Source organism: Lethenteron reissneri, chromosome 45, assembly GCF_015708825.2.
Source record: "Lethenteron reissneri isolate LAM-NWPU_2019-01 chromosome 45, ASM1570882v1, whole genome shotgun sequence".
NCBI lineage: Eukaryota > Metazoa > Chordata > Hyperoartia > Petromyzontiformes > Petromyzontidae > Lethenteron > Lethenteron reissneri.
The window spans coordinates 6479087-6484519 of NC_083823.1; positions in this window are offsets into that span (position 1 = coordinate 6479087).

A 5433-nucleotide genomic window follows, 5' to 3' on the forward strand; every position below is an offset into this window, starting at 1 on the left:
TTTTTGTTGTTGTATTATTTTGGGTTATATCGCGTGAAAATAAATGTGTCGTTAAAGCCGCTACCATCCCGGTGGTGGTAATCACCAGCGAAACGTCGTACTCGGATTGTAAAGGCTGTGTGAGTCTACTCTCCAACAACGCGCCCGTGTGCTTGAGCAATAACAAAAGAAACACGAAACATAAACATGTAAGAGGGCAGTTGTAGGTCATTCAGGAATGTTGCAAGTTGAATCTGACAGTTGGCCAGCATTGGTTTTTAAGCAAGCCCGACTCCACTGATGAGACATTGAACGTCGAAACTGCTCCAGGGTTTTGTTGCGATAAACGCAAAGCTGCTCAAAAACAACAAAAAATCACTCCCAGAAAGAACAAAAAAGAGTCCATGTGGCTGGTGTGATGTGTAAACAAGCAAAACAACTGTACAAGAATATAAGAATAGGTTTTACCATTTCTGGCAATAAAACAGCTGCGTTAAGATGTTAAAATACCAAACTGAAACCTTTTGCAAGGAATCACGTCTGCATTATCCCACGTACTTGTGTTGAACATGCAAACAAAACGATGCGCTGGTAATGTATGCATTGTCTTTGAAGCTGATTGGTCCCCACCAGAGACAGCTTTCTTTAGAGCCTCGTCTCAAAGAGTGTGAGACCAGAGAACGCCAAAAGGCAAACAGCACAAAGACAATGCCACAATCAGGGACATTTCTAGCTCGAGGTGAGCAGCTTCATCATGGGACCTTCATTTCCAGTATCAAAATATAAGAATGGGTTTGAAGCTTTCGTGACTGCAGGAGTCCATACTCTTTGGTTCTTTCGGTAAAATCACGTAGATGACGACCGCTTTGTGTTGCGATCGAAACGTCGTGATTTGTTTGATTTTATTTAGTTTCTAACTACGTGACTTTACCGAAAGAACCAAAGAGTATAAGAATAGGTTTGATATTCTTGGTTATTTCGGTAAAGTCACCTGAGGACGGCTGCTTGCGTTGTGGCCGAAACGTCGTGAGAATTGTATTTTATTATGTTTTATTTTTATCATTTTATTATTTCCCTTCTACGTGACTTTACCGAAAGAACAAAGAAGATGAATCCCTGCAGTCACGAAAGCTTTACATCGAAATTTAATAGGTTTGATAATTTCTGGCAATAAAACAGGTGTTACGATGGTATAGGTCCCAAAAACGAACAAAAATAGTTGACGTTTTTATGTGGAAGGACAAACTTGGGATGAGGGTGAATTATTCGAGTTAAGACCGAATTAGGAAGGATTTCTCCACAACTCTGTCTGTCTGCCTGATTATGCTCGTTGTAATTACTGGCGAAACGTCGTACGCGAATGTTGTGGATTTTACACTCCAACACACCGGTGTGCTGAACTAGTAACGAATTGGCATGTTTTGTTTACGTGACAAACCTTACTAATTGGCTGCGTCGGGTGGTACCGGGTTTAACGAAACATGTATTATATTTAAGCAATCTAACCCAAACACGTTCCTTCGGAGTGGGCAGGTAGGCACTTGGTTGGACAGCGCATTCGTGTACGACAGACAGACAAATAATCCCTAGTGGGCAGTGTGGAACCTGTTGTTCCTACCTGTATAAGTGCGGTGTATCGTGTCGTGTATAGTGTAGTGTGTAGGTTAAACGTTGAGTTTTATAAGGGCACCACGGGGTGACCAGCCCCTCCCCACCCAGCCCCACCCCTCCCACCCCCCACCCAGCCCCACCCTCCCCACCCAGCCCCTCCCCATCCTCCCCACCCAGCCCCTCCCCCCCCTCCCCACCCTCCCCTCCCCACCCAGCCCCAACCAGCCCTACCCCACCATCCCCTCCCCACCCAGCCCCTCCCCACCCTCCCCTCCCCACCCAGCCCCTCACTCCCCACCCAGCCCCTCCCCACCCTCGCCTCTCCACCCAGCCCCACCCCTCCCCATATGCACGACAGACAGACAAATAATCCCTGGTGGGCGGTGTGGAACCCGTTGTCCCTACCTGTAAAAACCCTACTACGTGTTAAACCTTATTCTACTGATATTCTTGGTTCTTTCGGTAAAGTCACGTAGAAGGGAAATAATAAAATAAAAAAATATCAAACAATAAAAATTCTCACGACGTTTCGACAAGAAACGTCGTGCTTTGGATTTCACACCTGATGATGATGATTGCTTGTTTTGCAGTCGAAACGTCGTGAGAATTTTTTATTGCTTTTTATATTTATTATTTTATTATTTCCCTTCTACGTGACTTTACCGAAAGAACCAAGAATATGAATCTCTGCAGTCACGAAAGCTTTAAATCAAAACTTATTCTACTGAGTTAATGTATTTCTAAAATTGACGTGTTGCTCATCTCCTGTTTACAGCCAGTCGTGGCACATTCCACATTCCTATGTCGGGGGCAAGTCTCTCCACCGGACAACCACTCGATATTCACGATAAATTGATACATTTCACCATGAATTGTTTTGGCCCCGGTGGGGTGACACGTGCGTGCGATTATGGAGTTCCTTAATTCACTATTTTGTTCAAGTCTCTGGAGGTATTCTCAAGAGGTCCCTCTGGGAACAAGAGCCACTGTCAACGACCGTGGCGTGAGAAAGCAGTTGCAGGTTTGCACCTTTATCTTGTGTCAGACCGCTTGTTTGTTTCTCAAAAAAATGTTTTTTTATTAATGAGACTATTCAAACTCTTTGGTTGTTTCAGTAAAGTCACGTAGGTATAAAATAAAATAAATCATGTTTCGGGCGCAACACAGGCGTCCATCATCAGGTGGGAGAGCTCACCTAACGCTGTCTTTCCGACAGCTCAGTTTCTTCACCTGAGGACGGCTGCTTGCGTTGTGGCCGAAACGTCGTGAGAATTTAATTTGATTGTTTTATTTTTTATATTTTATTATTTCCCTTCTACGTGACTTTACCGAAAGATTCCAAAGAACACAGGATGAGATGTTACTATCCTTTGTGCAAGCACTTCCAAGAGTTCATGAACAGTGAGCCTGGTGAAATTTGGGGAGCGCATCGTCAGTAGTGACCCTTTGGTTCCTAGGGTGTTTCGGCCTTTCATACTATACACCCTCCCCAAAGGCGACCAGCGACAGGGTGATCAATCCTACGCTTGCGTCCCATTCCCAATTAGTCATAGGAGTTGCCTTGTTGTTGGTAGCCAACATCCCATGGGACTATGCATGGCAGGGGCGTCCTCCTCCCTGAGTCAAGCATTGTTGACTGCATACCTCCTGGCCCTCTCACTTTGGGGCCCAGCTGGGGTCTTTCCTCTTCATCCAGAGCCACTGACTGAACCAAGCATATGAATCCCTGCAGTCACGAAAGCTTTAAATCGAAATTTACCAAAAGAACCAAAGAGTATGAATCCCTGCAGTCACGAAAGCTTCAAATCAAGATTGAGACTATTTAAGTAAACACACAGGATATGAAAGGAGGCTGACACCACCATACATACATTACGGTTTACAGTGCAATGGAAACCTGTCTAAACCGCATGTCTTCCTAAGCTCTGATGGTCCTGTAGGAGAAGAAAAAAATTAACCTGTAAAAACAAAGTTTTTCACTATAAATCCTTTATATGCGTGGCGGCTAGAGTCCTCTCGTCCTCTGGCTTGAGATGGCTGCCACCTATGGGTCAGATGATTGTCTGCCACCATTAAGCAATTGGTAATTAAATATTTTAAAAAATTTCCCTAAACAGTGTAAAATTTTGGGGAAAAATTTTTCACGAAAATTAATTGTCACGCACAACGAGTCTGTGTGCAAAATGTCAGCTCGATTGGATCACGGGAAGTGGGTTAAAAAACGACCGAAAGATTTGCACGGTCATAAGCAAGCAAGCAAGCACGCAAGCAAGCAAGCGAACGTAATAAAAATGGAGGGGGGGGGGGAGTGCATAAATGCTCTCATGAATGCTCCTAAGAATAAATGCCCACTGGAGGAGAGGTAGTGAAGGGGTTCCACGTTTCGCAGTAAGCTTCCTCCCTACCCCTTAGCTTTGCACTTAGATCCTCTAGAGCGGCAATTTTAGATAATTTATCGGCCGATTCCTGCAGTGTTGGTGAAGCGTGCTCTTTCCAGATGGCTATAATGGTGCGTTTTGCCATAACATTGAAAATGTGTAATAATGTATCTGCCTCCATAGAAAGCCCTTGAGGCTTCAACCCCAACATGGACGTTTCTGGTGAGGATGAGATGCTTGTTTTGTGAATGTGGTTAAAGTATCAAATGTGATCATGTGAAAAAAACTTGCTAATGTCTGGACATTGCCAAAAAACTAAAACATTGCCAACGTGACTTTATCGAAAAAACCTAAGAATATGAATCCTTGCAATCACGAAAGCTTCAAATCTAGAATTAATTGCCAAAAGGTAATGTCTGTGTGTTTGAGGGGTGTCCGGGGGGCATCCTGGGCAGTTGGGGGAGGTTGTTTTGTCGAATTTGGTTCTTCTTTGGTTAGTTAAGTAATAGCCATTGAGACATTTAAATTGGGTTTCTCTGAGGAGGGCTGAGTAAAGATGGCAGACTGATTTTAAAAATGTTTTAGTATAAGATACAGATACAAATCCTGCAAACTCAGCAGAAATAATCTCACATTTTTTTATGTACAAGTACAATAAAAAAATAGAACATTGAAAGCTTTATTTGCATTTGTCAAACCACTTCATTTTTCAAAACGCTAGTCAGTGCGGACTGGTGAAGTGGGGGTTGTAATGGAAGGAACTCAGGACTGGTTCACCGTGGCAGGGAATCGAACTCGGGTCCACAAGCTTCATGGCGGAGTGCGCTAAACCATTGTGCCAATGTTCTCCATTCATATATCGACTAATCTTCTCACTCTTAATTGGGAACGCAATGTACGCATCTGTCAGTGGTTGTGTGTGCAATTTTCACCATTGTGCGCAACTTTAACTGATAAGTTAGGGTAAATAACTTCGCATATTTGGCCTGGCCTGCACAATGTTATTAATGAGAGATATGATTCTTGTACGTCTAATTGAATTAACATTCTCTAACCATTACTGACTAGTTTGGTGAAGAATGGTCGACACTCTAATTAATCCATGACCCGCACGGAATATATACATTTCGTCCTGCCTCAGCAGTCCGCCTGCTGTATTTTTTCACCTGAAGACGATTGTTTGAGTTGCGATCGAAACGTCGTAATTTTTTATTGACTTTTTCTATCTACGTGACTTTACCGAAAGACCCAAAGAGAATGGTCGACACGACCTCAAAGACTAAACGGTTTCGGGAGGCCTTCGTTCAACAGTGGGTTGAATAAAGGTCTGTGCATTGTGAATCTATTTGTGTAGACGACGACGCTTATTCGAGTAAAACGGTGAGTCAGAAACCCCATTGTCGATAACACGGGCGAGTGCTTGTGACTGATAGTGCAGAAAAGCAAGTATGACTCTTGATGACTC